The following is a 15299-nucleotide window of genomic DNA, read 5'->3' on the forward strand; positions in this document are numbered from 1 at the left end:
CTCTTTTATGTTTGACAGCAGACATTTGATTTGTTTGTGCTTATTATGTAAAAATTTGTTTGTATGATAAGTTTGTAAACACTTTTTCTACTTATGTTGTTCATTCACTTGTGTGGTCATGGTTAAGCCAAACTCTTAATTTTAAGCTTTGCTAAATGATATTGTGTAGATGAGATTTGCAGTGTGTATTGTAACGTGAGCGATGAATGAAATGAAATGTTTTTATTATGGTTAACGTGTTGTTGGTCATTGGATCCCAACTTGTTGATAATGATTGTTGTTAAGTTGTGGATTTTCTTTTTCCGAATTTTGTCGAAATTAGAATTTTTATTGAATAGTGCATTCCCTTTAGAGCTATTGATCATTATATAATCGTGGTAATTCGATAATAGTGATGGTACGATTGATGTGTTGGTACGTGTAGTACACACTTTTTGACAGTTGATAAAATGGGTGGATTTAATTCACCTTGTCTTGATGGATAAATTTGCGTGGTTGTATGATAACTTTTAAGTTGAAGGATTTTGATATTTATATGGTGTGTGTGTGTGTGTGTGTCTACCCATTGTTGTTTGATGGTTGTTATGGTAGAACTAGATTATACATATCCAATAAGTTGTTTATGACGTGTCGTGGAGTTATTCGTTACATCTTTGTAATTGTTCTTCATGTTGAACCCATGTGACTTGATCAGCTCTCCAATGTGCGTTTTATTATCCTTACATTACTGTATTACAACCCTTCTTACACATAATGAAAATGCAACTCATAGCTTTTATTGCCTTTTTCAGGTTATAGAGCAATTCATACCACTTATCATAAAAGCTGCATCTTAGCACCAAAATGAGCCTTATTTACGCTTATTATGAAGACTCGGAGCTGCTATGAAAAAGTGCTAAAAAAGTCAAAGTCAAAGTTAACGGTCAAAGGTCATGGACTCAAAACCAGAGAGCTAAAAGTCAAGTCCTTAACTCAGAAGACCAGAGATAGATGTCTATGATACAAAAAAAGGCTTTCTCTAAAACCTAGCGTGATCAAGAAGAAATTAAAAACAAAAAGGAAAAAACAAAAAGGAAAAGCATAAAGGAAACTTGGTGAGGTGTCTTAATTGTAGAGGGAGAGGGCAAATCAGTTTTTTGTAAAAGTAGGGGTTAAGAACTCAAAAGTAGGATGAGAGAATACACCTAGACTTATTCTAGTGTCATGTAAGAGTAGTGTAAGTTTTCAAGTCATTTACATTCAAGTACGTTGTTTACTTTTTGTTCGTCAATTCCATCAAGTTATTTCATTCTTTGTTCTTTTCATTTCAATCAAGTTATTTCTTTGTATGTTCTTCCTTTCAATCAAGTTATTTCTTTCTTTCAAGTTGTGTTTCAATCTTCCAATCAACAAAGCCTTTTCTAATGTTCTTTAATACAACTAGAGTTAGCAAAACATGTCCTACAATCTAAGAAACCTACCTTCCTTCCTTCTAAACTCCCATTCTTCAAGCTCCAAACAATTTATGGTGAACCACACTCAACACTAGATCTACTTTAAATGGCGCCGCCGTCATGGATTGGAGCAGCATGGAACTTTGGTTGAGCATCTAAAAAGGGAAGCATCACTCTCACCATTTCATTTCTTGTTTTTTTTTAAATTTTTCGTTGATATTTTTTTTAATTTTTCAATACTGATCTGTTTTATTGCAAATCCAAGTTCAACATTCAACCACTGGAGAGGATCTGAAGCTGCTGTTAGAAGACGGACGACATTGGCCAAAACTGACCAGGTGACCGCCCAGCCACCTCAGCACAGTGGTGTCCAATTTTTTCACAGTTCAAAGATTTTTGATTCGTGGTTGCAACTAAGAACCCGGATTTTGTAATAGAGTAGTATAAATCAGTGGACTTTATTGTAATAAATATATATATATATATAAAGAGAGAGAGAGAGAGAGAGAGAGAGAGAGAGAGAGAGAGAGAGAGAGAGAGAGAGAGAGAGAGAGAGAAATGAAAAGAAAAAGAAAAAGAAAAATATGAGTTTTGGTTGATTATGTGGATGAACATGAGTTGAAACTTGGTTGAAGTTGTGAAACTTACCAAGAGTTAGAGTTCTCATTGCCTTGGGAAGTTCAAGTGTCTAAGGCGAGGTCGTGAATCATACGCTCGCGCACTTTGAATCAACTTGGTAATCAACACTCTAATTATGATTGATTTTAGTTAATCTAGATAATCTATCTAAACTAGTTAATCTACTAGTATTAGTATTAGTCTTAGTGTTAATTTACTTTTATGTTTTAGGCCCTTGAATGCAAAGTTGTTTAATTATCAAAAACCCAGATTGTGGGCTTTTAAAGTGGACATTTTTTGTAACCTAAAACAGGGAACACTCGAACGGTTGGGCCTGATTCTCAGATTACGCGCCAACCAACGTCGCCTTCTCCTCAAGTAGCGTGTAAGCACGACTTGGGATGTAACTTCTAAATCTCCTCAAAGCCCATGTAAGAGGATACCTTGTGTGTTCAAGCATGCTTACGTGATTGTTTAAATTTTAATTTCCGCACTGCAATTTAATTTCATGAATAAGGTTGAACCCAAGCCACATAACAACCATTGGGAAGTCATTCCCCAATGTAGATAAATAGGACGTTACTTGATTCTTTAAGCCTTAGACCAAACAAACAAATTAAAATCAATCAACTAGAACCTAAAGTAATCACGCTCCTCTAGAAAAGGACAAAAATATAGCCACAAGGATTTAGAGTAATCAGTTACCAGATTCCAGTAGACCAACTACCTCCCTCACTCCCCTCCCCCAGATTCATCGTGAGTGAGATTCTTGGTAGCACACCACTTGGTGAAGTGATTGCTTACTCTTCTGAGACGTGTAGTAGATCCATACTAGTCTCGCGCCCAATTGTTCCCTTGAACAGGGCATAGTAAATTATAGACCCAACAAAGATTTTCAAAACTCCATACTTGGAAAAACGAATTTCGATTGCTTGAGCATACATTGCATCATTTGCGCATGTTAGGATAGTTTTTCTATCTTGCTAAAAGTGCATGATACTGCGTTCAGGCACTACAAGTATTAGCAAGAATAAAACTTACTCATGTAGGAGAGCATGTCGTCCTAGACAATCTCTAATATAATTTCTTGTCCTCCACCTACTAAGATGGACGACGAAGTAGTGCAAGCTGAAGAGCCTCTCTCCAACTTCTATACACCGTTGCAAGATGGACCTCCATCTTGTATACGACTCACACCGCTCACGAGCGATTTTCGCATTCCACCAACGTGTTCAATCTTCTACCCATCTTTCACGAGTTTGAACACGAGTTACCATACGAACATCTACGCCGGATACATGAATTATGTAATACTTTCCACCATCAGGGCGTCACCGACGATCAAGTGAAGCTATGAGTGTTTCCTTTTACTCTAGCTGATAAGAGTCACGCATGGCTTCTTTTTTAGAAGCTCGATTCCTTCGATACATGGGAAAAGGTTGTGTTCTTATTCATGAAGAAGTACTTTCCGCCGAAGAAAATAGAAGAGAAAGATACAGTTCTTCAGACAGTGTCCGAGTGAGACATTTTCCAAAGCATGGGATATATTGTCTAACCTACTCCATTCATGTCCTCACCATAAACTAGAAAAATCCACTCTTGTCCAATATTTCTTCAAAGGTCTTCTCTAAGAACACAAAGTAACCCTCGACATCATGAGTAATGGTAATTTTTTGGATAGAGGTGCAACTGAAGCTTTAACTTTTCTTGAAAACTAAGTTGAAAAGAGTACCCATTAGGGCGATATAAATAATTCCATAACAGCCCAACCTAGTACATCTAAGGCTAGTGGTATTTTTTTGGTGAAATCATATCCTGAAATCAAAATTTTAATTGAAGCCTTCACAAAAAAAGTAGATGCCCTCACAACCAAACAAAAAGACTAAACCCCTCATCCTGTCATAAACATAAATACCTCACTATGCAATTTCTGTTTAAGCTTAAATCATATAGATGCCACCTGTCCCTTGATCACAAACCTATCATCACTTCAACCAAAAGAAGTATGTGCTTTCAATGTACCCAATGCACCATGGAGACAACATCCAAACTTCGCATGGACTAATAATCCACAAACCCAACCACCTCCAGGTTTCAATAAACCACCAAATACATTTAGACAAGGACAAGGTACCTATAACAATTAGAACAGAGCATTGGTTCCATCCCAGTTTAACCAGAACTACCAAAACCCATCAATTAACGACCAAAGAGACCTAGTTCCAGTTACCCCATCAACTAGTGTCCAAACAGATAAGCCCACCGAGATAATGTTATCTGTCATGCAACAACAAACCCAAATTCTAGCCTCCATACAACAATCTCTAAACTTGTTATCCGAAGACAAAATCCAGAAAGGTGTGTTCTCAGGACAAGCTATCACAAACCCTAAACAAACAAACACAGCCTTTGAAGCAACAAGTGACGTGAACGAAGCTAGAGCACAAAACTTCTTTCATGATCATCTTATCTACGAGGATTAAATCCTCTTTTCCATGAAGTATTCCTTCCCCATTCCAATCCATCTTTTGCTTTAAAAGGAATACACCAATAAGGTAACTGGACCCTCCATTTGGAGTGTGTGGTTGTAAGTGCCGGAGTCTTAGTCTACGTATATCTCGCATATTATTTGTAAAACATTTTTTACTCATTGTTTGAGTAAGTGTGAACCTATGGAGCGAGCATACAATTTTTATTTTCTTTATTTTACATTTCTTTTTCAAAACAGTTGTTTTCTCCGATCTGTTAATGCTAGACTCTCGATACATCAATAGCTATGTGATTTTCCAAAAAAACAAAATGGGCAATAGATTATACACAGACCAACCTCTAGAGCAACGCAATCTAGGGCGGTTTGAGATCAGTTTTGCTTACTAAGGGTCACCTATATCACTGCGCTATTTGCACGAGTCAGGATATTCCATGTCTTGCGCAGTACATCCCTCAACTCGCGTAGCTGAAGTTATGTCTGTCTAGATTGGGTTCGCCCCAGAGCCGACACGAAAGTTGCCTGAGATTACCTGTTATGGTTTCTTTTTAAAAAAATAACGTTTAGAATCACAGCTTTTGAGTACGAGTATCTTAAAACATATCTCCATAGTTTTCAAAACTAGAGGATATAAAAATGAAAATTATATGCTCAGAGTAAACAAAATGATATCGGATTCACGTATAATTTTATCTTCTTGTCAAAACCTCTTTATGGTTAGAGATATATTTTGCTTGAGAAAACCAACTAAAAAATAAGACAAGGCGTCTCCAAACAACAATTAAGCAAATAGAGTAACCCAAAGTGATAATATTCTCTGTTTAATTCTATCTTTTGCCTCCACCTCTCTATTTGTCTCGAGAATCTGACGTTAAAAGACTCAAACTTGTACAAATTTTCAAAAATCTTCTCCCTTCTAAAATCTTTCCACTTCTCAATCTCTCTCTTCTAAAAACTTTCAAAAAATTTCAAAAATGTATTCTATTACGAACAAAAACCTGCATCTAGCAAGACTAGATGGACCAGTTTCAATGATCGTGTGCAAGCACTTCCTTTTAAGTCTTTGGGATCTGACTTAAAACGACCCACCTTTTAAAATTTCAGTCAAAGTTATTCAAAACCCAAACAAATTAATTAAAATTTTTCCTTCTTTTGTTTGTATATATTTCCCTTCAGTTCTTTTCATGTTCTTTCCTTTGTTTGTTTTTCATCCATCGTTGGATATGAGTGTACCTATACCTTTGTGTAGCATCTTTGATGCTGATCATTTTGGTACCTCACAGGTCAGGATAGGACGAGTAACGAAATGCGGATCGGCTTTCGAAGTTGACAAGGCACTAAGGACATGATTGGAATTACCTGATTTCATTTGGGCTTAGGCCAAAAATTCGTTTTAACTTAAAGAGGCACGTGCCATCAAATCTTTTTATAACTCGTGACCGCCCGACCGACATCATTGTTCCCAAACATCCCAAAATCTAGTCGCCCCAACTTAGCTCACGACCGCCCACCCAATTATACACCCACCACTCCAAATTTTCACAGCCCGCTCCATTTTCAACCCCCATTCCAACTGAAAATCCCAATTCATCAATCCCTACTCTAAATGGCTCAAGTTCTAAAAATCATGCCGGAGCAAAATTTTCAAAGCCTCTTCAATTCCAATATGTTTAAAGTGCACTTCAAGGCTGAGATTAGAAGAATAGGATGGGAATCTTTGGTGTTGTTGGAAGGTGTGAATTATTCTCCCTCTCTGACTCTTTCATTTTATAACCGTATGCAACGAGAAGAGGATGACCACATCACGGTTGTCATGGATGGCCACACGTTTGAGCTCACTAAGGAAGTGGTGAGTGAGGCTCTGGGGATTCCTTTGAAGGTCTATACTCAGACGGAACAGTCCCAAGACAACAAGACCATTGATGTGATGATGGCAGAAACGCTTCTCGAGGGTAGGAAAGACCCCACGTCACACTGTGCATTTCAGAACTCGTTGCGGAGCAATCAGTTGGCGATATCTCAGTGGATAGCCTTCAACTTGGTAGGCTCAGCCAAGCTTTCTAACATCGGTAAGGCGATGCTCCACATCCTGTGGATTCTTCAGGAGCAGAAGAACAGCTTTGGCATCATCACCTTTGTTTGGGAGCAACTCTGCAAACCCAGGAGGTCCACCGCCCCTTTACTAGTCTTGGTCACCAGGATCATGCAGCACTGGGGGTTCGATGCTACAGATGCCTTAGTGGAGGTAAGAGACGCTTTATAGGTCCTATCTATGCCTACTGTGTCCAGAAACTCTGGCATCCACCTGCAGCCAGAGCCGCCGAGCAAGAACACCGTACCGAGCCAATGGTTTACTTCGCTGAAGGTGTCACTCGATAGTTCACTCAGCCCATTGACGGAATTCACTTCTTCCATGAGGGCCAAAGGATTCTGCACCAGCACATCCACCACCTTAGGCAAGGTCAACAAGTTATCAATACGGCTCAGCAGAACCTTAGAGAGGAGCAGCAGTCCTTCCAGCAGGAGCAATGATGTTTTCAGCACAGTGTCACAAGGACACTGCAGAGCATTAGAGATGCATTCTCGTGTAGCAATAGACATGCTAGGACTCGACGTCAGCTAGGAGAAGGATCTTCTCGACGTCGTGATGAGTCACGCACGGATTCTGATTAGGAAGTTCCATAGTGTCCGTATAGTTGGACATTTTCTTTTTATTGTATTTTCTGTTGTTTTATTTTTGTTTTTTATGATGTTAGTATAATATTAATTCTATATATGCTTGTTTTATTTGTTTTCTTGTGGAATTTGGTATATGAGTAAAAGGTAATACAAATGAATCATGCTAAAATTTTCCATTTTTTTTTATGCATTGCATATGTTTTCAAAAATACAAAAACCCAAAAAAATTCATAGTAGAATAATTATCCCTAGCATAATAAACCGTGTATTTCTCGTTCTATATCAAACAAACCCGTGCCCCAAACTTATTTATGGGTGGCGTATTTTCATCATGAAGAACAGAATACAGGTGTATCGCCATTTTTGCTCATGTTTCTATGGTAATCTCTTTCCTTATCTCTTCATACTTTGAGGACAAAACATATTTCTATTTGGGGGTGGTATAGTAACATTTTGCAAAAACTATGCATTTTCTATATTAGATATAGTAGTATATTTCTTCCTTTCTAAAATATTTTTTCGAAAAAGACCAAAAATATTTTTCTATTTAGTATTAAAAGTCTTGTTTCCTTTTTTGGGTTAATTAGTTAAAACCCCCCATTTTTAGACATGCATTTGTGTTTACCCCCTAAATTTTGAATCATCACAAAAGTCCCTCCATTCCATCCCAGCCCCGTTCAGAAATCATCCATATTTGCTCTATTACCTAAAGTACCCCTAAAAAAGAGTGGTTGGGTTGAGTTGACTCTAACCAATTTAACTGTACATGAAATACCAATTTTACCCTTCGTGATGTAACCACTATAAATTGGGTTCCTTAGTCTCCAATTTCTTGTTTTCACCTCCAATCTCGTTTCTTTCATGTTTTCAGAGAAGATAGGTGGTGGTGGTTCTGGAGGTGCCTCATCAAGTCAGGTTAGTAATTCTTGAACTTGTTTTGCATCTGTTATAAGTTATAACAGACTTCCTCATCTCCTTTTGTGGATGAAGTCTGCCAAATTAGGAGTCAAAGCAAATGAGTGTTAAAAAATTGGGGGTTTATACAAATTAAGTTTTTGTTTGTTTTTCTGTGTTAATATTAGGGAGGAATAGCATCAGTTGACAATAATAAAGGTTTCGAAGGTTGTTTTAAATGTGGATAATCGGATCATTGGAAGTAATAGTGCAAATGGATAGATTATCCATGTGTCTACCCTGGTTGCAAGCGAACCATGGTAGTTAGGAGGAGTGGCCAAGAACATAGCATGGGAAAAAGGTTTCTTAGGTGTAAGGGATCACCAATATGCAGTGGCTTTAAGTGGTTGGACGATGAGGAATTGGAGAAACAAAAAAAAAAAAAAAAAAAAAAAAAAAGTAAACTGAAGCTATGTATTGATGGCCTTGTTAAGATGCAAATAGAGGGCAATGTATCTAAAGTAGCAGAACTTGTCAAAAAGCTATCACTTCCAAAATAATGTATCTAAATGTTCCCTAAATTAATAGATAACATTTCATATTTGGAGCTTTGACATGTCTGCAACATTATTAACCACATTCAAAATCTAAGAAACACACATTCATTACTGATAGCATACATAAGTACATAAGTCCCCAAAACAACCATAGTACTACAAACATAAGTCCATGCCGAAACATAGCACTGCAATTGCAACAACACAATTACTGACAACATAACCAAACACCAAAATATTACAATAACTGATAAGAGCCCAAAATTGTAGTTTTAACCCTGTAACAGTCATACTATTAGACCAATATTGTGAGTAATAATTAAGAGTTAACACTGATTACGTGTTTTTATGCATTTCAGGCTTCAAAGTCCATTATGTGCAGAAATGTACCACTTTAGTGAGATAAAGGAGCAAAGGTCGGTTACTAAGGAGTTCCGTGATTAAAGGCCAAGTTTCAAGAAGACAAAGCCTTTCTAAAGCCCGGTCAAAAGCTGAAAAGTCGACGCGGGCAGAAACATCACACAAGTCAGCAGAAATTCCGAAGGCCTTATCTTTGGACTCAAACCTCGGAATGGGGCCTATCTTATGTCAAAACGACCGGCTCGGAAAGAGCTTTCCAATGGTCTTAAGCCGTTATCCAAATCAGAGGAGCAAAAGTAGACGAAAAGTCTGTTGAAGCCAACTGCAGCTGAAGAGGCCTTTTTGGACTGAAAGAATTGGGTTTTGGGCCTGATTCTCTGGCCCAAACCATGGCTCCAAGCCCATGCACGATTTTTGGATCTGAAAGTATAAAAACCAAAGCTTAGCTCTTTGTTAATGGTAGATAAGAGGTAGAGAATAGTAGATAGAAAGTAAGCCATTAGAATAGCTTCTAGATCTAGATTTAATTAGTTTTAATTAAGTTTAGTTTCAAATCCAATCCTTGTTTTAGATTAAACTCTTAGAATCATTACTCTTAATTAGTTTGATTAATAAAATAGCTAGTTTGTTAATTTCGATTCTTGTCATTTACATTTGTGTTAGATCTGATTTCATTTATTACTTGTTATTCAATTCTTAGTTATTAATTAGATTTTAATTATTGTTTAATATAGATTAGTAAAATTTCAATTCTTTATATTATGTTTAGTTTTATTTTAATCGGAAATGATTGCGTAATGATTCTCGGCTAAACCTCCATTAGAGGGGGTTGAGAAGCCTTGATGAAAGCTTGATTCGATTATCGTAGAAGTCGCCGTAATTTCCTTTCCACTCTAGAAACGATTAGTTCACCATGAGAATGGGTTTAATCGCTCACATGCTAATTATGAATTGGTAGAAATGCCATGTGTAATTAGGGATTAGGAAGAACCAATTGTTCATGGGCGTTCAAGTCGGATTTCGACGATTAAAATTATTAATAGGATTAAGTGGAGTTAAGGTGGAATCAATCCCCCTCTAACTCCTTATCATCGAATCAACGTAGCATAACCATAGTTATTTTAATAATCGACTAATTGCATCTTGTGGGTAGTTGCATCGTAGTCTAGTTGCCACTTCGTAAATCTCTCATTAGACTTTAGTGTCAAAAGTACTTATACTGAGAGAACATTAACATGCGGAAGGACTAGGAGTGGAACGAACTTCCTACTCCACTATATCTCATAGGATTGAGAGTAGAATCTTTGATAAACAAATTAGGCACGTAAACTATCGTTTAGTTTTACTTACGTTTAGAGTTTCATCGCTTTATTCATTAGTAAAATTATTCTTTTTACGTTTATCAAATGGCGCCGCTGCCATCTTAGTTGCACTTTCGCATTGTTTTCATAGTGTAAGTACTTTTCTTAAAGTCCCATTTCACCCACCCACCCGTGTTTCATTCATACTGTGGTTTTCCGTTTCATCATTGAAAATTTCTCGCGAAAATTACACCGACCAGCTCGCCGGAAAATGCTGACCTAAGCCTATACTTTGAACAACGAGCGACCAGCCCCATGTGGAGAGCGACCATACCCTAAAACACTGTAATTTGAAAATTACACGGCGCGACAGCCCTATGAGCGCACCAGCCGCCTTTTGCTAATTTTTCCGGAATTCAACAGTTTTGACTCGAACTTTGATTTTTCAAGTTTTTCAGTGTTCTAACTTGTTATATACACTAAACACGCGTAAACAAGATGTTATTCATAAAGCGAAAACAAGGACGCAATCAGGTATTCCTTTCTTCCACACCTCGCGATCTTCCTCGTTAGAGGTTTGTACTAGTATATCGAATTGTTTGGAGTGTTGATGTGTTTAGCTAAGTTTGGTTTTAGCCTTGTATGAGATTAAGGTGCGGCGAACAAAAACACCGAACGTAATTACACAACAACGTCAACAAACAAGTCTATCTAGTATAACACCCACTACACCTCTAGCTACTATTTCACACACATCACGACCACATGCCCGACGAAGAAGAGACTCCTCTCTCGACTTCTACAAAGCCTTGGCGATAGCCCCAAATCTTGCATCGTTCTAGCAGACCGATGGGGGATTCGAATCCCCCCAAAATATTTTAATTTGTTACCCGTTTTCATGGATTAGACCATGAAAACCCTTATCGACACATCGTGGGATTGAACAAGTCCTAACAACATTCCACCATCCTACGGTTGGTGCGAACAAATTAAACTCGGGTATTCCCTTTCACCTTAGCCCGATAAAGGCGGCGTCTTGGTTAACGCCCAAACGCCTAATTACGTGGACTTCGTGGGCTAAACTTGTTCAGCTGTTTATGGAACATTTTTACCCACCCCTAAAGATGGATGAGATGCTTTCCAAGATTCATTTATTTCGACAAAATCCTCATGAAACATTTTCAGAGGCTTGGAATCGTTTCACCGATCTCCTTATAGAGTGTCCACATCATAATTTAGCGAAAGACACGTTAGTTCGTGCCTTTTTCAAAGGACTTCTACACCACCATAAAGAAGTCCTAGACATAATAAATGGGGGTAGTTTCTTAAGCAAAGGAGCCTCGGAGGCTTATAAATTTTTAGAGGATCAAACTAAGCGAAATAACAACTGGGGGGGTAGTGATGATATCCACCGCTCCGCTAATTCTTCTAATACAATTAAGGCCGCCGGTATGTTTGAAATTAAACACGACCCCGAGCTTAAAACTCTAATCGAATCACTCACTAAAAAGGTAGAGGCCATTTCTGTTTAACAAAAGCCTATCCCCGTCATGAACGTAAATTCAAATCCATGTAGTTTCTGTTAGAGCCCTGAGCATCCCGACTCCCACTGTCCTATTGCCTATGAATAGGCTTGTTCCATTAATAGTGAACCTAACGCCCCTTGGAGACAAAATCCCAACTTCGGTTGGAGAAATAACCAACACGTCACACCTCCAGGGTACAATAATCAATATGTTAGGCCAACACAAAGTTTTAACCAAGCTCCACCACGACAAGGATAGGGTCAGGGTAATTTTAATAATTATAACAACCAAATGCAACCTCGACAAGGTCAAGCACAAAGTCAAGGTATTTATAATAATTATAATGCTAATAGAGGTATCTTTCCGGTAAATAATAACTATCAAAATCCACCCATAAATAATTCACGCGAAATAGTTCCAGTCACACCACCCGTGACTACTACACCCACACAACCGGATCGTCTTGACACCTTCATACAAGTGAGCCAAAATTTTTTCCAAACCATGGCTCAATCTAACCAACAGCTTCTATAATCCGTTAATAATTTAACCCAACAGTTGGCTCAAGATAAAGCCCAACCCAAAGGTGTGTTTCCAGGTCACGGAATACCTAATCCTAAAACAACAAACACAGCCTTTGAGGTAACCGATAATACTAGTAATGAATATGGAAATGTAGGTGAGCTAAAGGCCATCACCACTCTCCGTTCTGGCAGAGTGGTTGATAACAAAGTAACTCTGCCTATAGTTACCCCACCAAGTAGCCCTACACCGCTATTTTACTAGATCTTGAAATAGAAACTGAAGAGCCTACCACTCGTAGAGGTACCGGTTACAACATAACCTAAGAAACAAAGCCACGGTTAAACATCCGGTGATACCATTGCTAAATATAGACCCGAAACCACCGTTTCCACAAAAATTAGCCGTGTTAACTAGGGATACAAATTATGAGGAGATTAGGGATGTTTTCAAGAATCTAACTATAAACCTTCCCTTCCTCGAAGCTATTAAAAAGCTACCACACTATGCTAAGTTTCTTAAGGAATTGTGTACTACTAGGCGTAAGACCAATATACCAAAAGCCTTTTAGCGAACAATTCCCCCAACTTTATCCGAACATAATGGAATTGTTAAGTACAAGGACCCTGGTCGTCCTACTGTACAATGCACCTTAGGAGATTCTTATACGACGACCGCGTTATTAGACTTGGGGGCTAGTGTTAACTTACTCCCGTTTTATTTATATAGACAAATAGGTCTAGACGAGATGCAACCCACTAAAATGACGTTGCAATTAGCTGATCGTTCTATTAAGTATCCTAAGGGTGTCGTCGAAAATGTTCTGGTAAAAATTCAGGATTTTTACTATCCGGCTGATTTTGTCATCCTCGATACAGAAGTCGTTAACAACTCTGTCCCGATCATCTTAGGGCGTCTTTTCCTGGCAACTGCCAATGCGCTCATTAATTGCCGGGATGGTTCAATGTCCATGTCTTTTAGCCATCTTGCTGTTGAAGTCAATGTTTTTAAAACAAAGACACAGTTACCCGATTCGTCTATGGATGGAGAGGTTAGCATGATCGAGAGCTTTGCTCGAGATTATTTCAACAACACATTCCCTTATAATCATATGCCCAAATTTCTTTCTTTTGGAAGTTCAGACTCCAACATTTCCATCCCTACACTAGTCGATACACATATTACGGATGAGGATGAGATAGATGACTTTCTCAAAGATGTAGAGGACTATCATAGTAACGAGGATATGACCAATCTAGATGAGCAATTCGATGAGTTTCTTAGAGCAGGTCATGATTCACCCTATCAAGAACTACTTTCCACAACATCCAACTCGACTTCCCTCCTTCCACCCTTTCAAAGGAATCTCGAGTTTGCACTCGATCCGGTTGTTTCTTCTGTGCTTCATAAGTTTTTAAATCCACCTAGTAAACAAATACTTCAGAAGACAAAAACGTTTGACACCTTCATTTTCAGACTGGAGACAGTCCCTACCTATACTATGAATGAGTTTTGTGCTAAACTCACATCCTCATTTTTTCCATGCTTTCCTTCTACAACTTACCCATATCCACCATATTCTCCACAACCATTCACTCTTCCATACTTATTCACTAGGACACCCTCTCGTTCAAAAATGAAAAAGAAGGTGCATGCTAGGTTAAGTAATAGGGTTATCCGACTTCGCTTTCATTTTACTAGGTTGCGTCATAGGAAATCTTGGTGCTTGATTGTGTTTGGATATGTTTTCTGTGATATTTATTTATGGAATGATCCACAACTATTTCGGTTGTTGATATATGATAAACTGCATATTCATACATATGTTTAGATAAAGTCTCGAGTATCTGACTATAAACGACTTAACTTTTGTGTTTGGTGCATTTCCTTTCATTTCCATATATTGGTGAGTGCACCATTAAGGTAACCGGGCCCTCCCTACAGAGTGTGTGGCTGTAAGTACCGAATCCTAAGCCCACGATTAACATAATTCACGTTTTCCACTCTTGCATATTTTTCTCGGATTTTTGAGTCATGTTTCTCTACGGGGTGAATTATGTCTTTCTTGCTCATTGTTTTTCCTTATAAAAGAAAAAAATATTAAATAATAAACATAGTATTCTAGGAAGTCTCGGGAATCGACTTTAAAAGACCCATCGCTAAAACAAATTTTCTAAGCCGTTGTAAAAATTTGTTTGGGGGGTTGCTCGTGTTTCCGTCCTAAAATGTTTTATGTCCCATTAGAATTGCTTAGGCCGTTTAATTGTATTCTGATTTGGGTTGACATAATCTATGAATTTAGAGTTCAGTCGTTCGCATAACGTACGCCATGCACGCACTTCGAGTGTTTTGTGGATCATTGGATTGGAAATTCTCTCCTGATCATTTCCATATCTCATTCGCAAAAATCGGACCGGTAACAAAGCGGCAATTTTGATTTGAAGTTTTGCAAAAAAATCGAAAAATTCATAAATTTCGATTTGGGCTTGGCCTAACCAGCATTGCCAGAGCCGCGACTCAGCCTTTACCTTAGCCCAACAAATACGATCATCTTCTCAAAACCGCCATTAACGCCACCAAAGCTCCAAAACCTAAAAAATAAAATTAAAAAGAAAACTAAATTTACCCACGCCCACAATCAAGACCCAACCCAAATCGACTCCCACCGCACCGCCCCACACCCTACACCGATTTACATCAACAAAAACCACCGGAAAATCAAATTAAATTAAAAATTTTGGTGTTGTTGCGCCACCATCGCGCCACCACCACTGTTTGCTTCAGTCGGTCGATACAAATTCCACCACCACATCCCATTTAAACCCCTACTACATTCCAAACACTAAAATGGCTCAACAACGTCGAATTTTGCCAGAGCAATCTTTTACTGGCGACCACTTCGCGCCGTTTTACGGTGACGA

The 15299-nt window shown here is 38.3% G+C and overlaps 1 pseudogene; it reads right to left on the minus strand.

The window, feature by feature from the left end:
* Nucleotides 1-11473: 11473 nt before the first annotated feature.
* On the minus strand, nt 11474-11567 carry LOC147498281 (small nucleolar RNA R71; annotated as a pseudogene).
* Nucleotides 11568-15299: the final 3732 nt, after the last annotated feature.

The sequence above is a fragment of the Coptis chinensis genome, chromosome 5, assembly GCF_015680905.1.
Source record: "Coptis chinensis isolate HL-2020 chromosome 5, ASM1568090v1, whole genome shotgun sequence".
Classification (NCBI taxonomy): Eukaryota; Viridiplantae; Streptophyta; class Magnoliopsida; order Ranunculales; family Ranunculaceae; genus Coptis; species Coptis chinensis.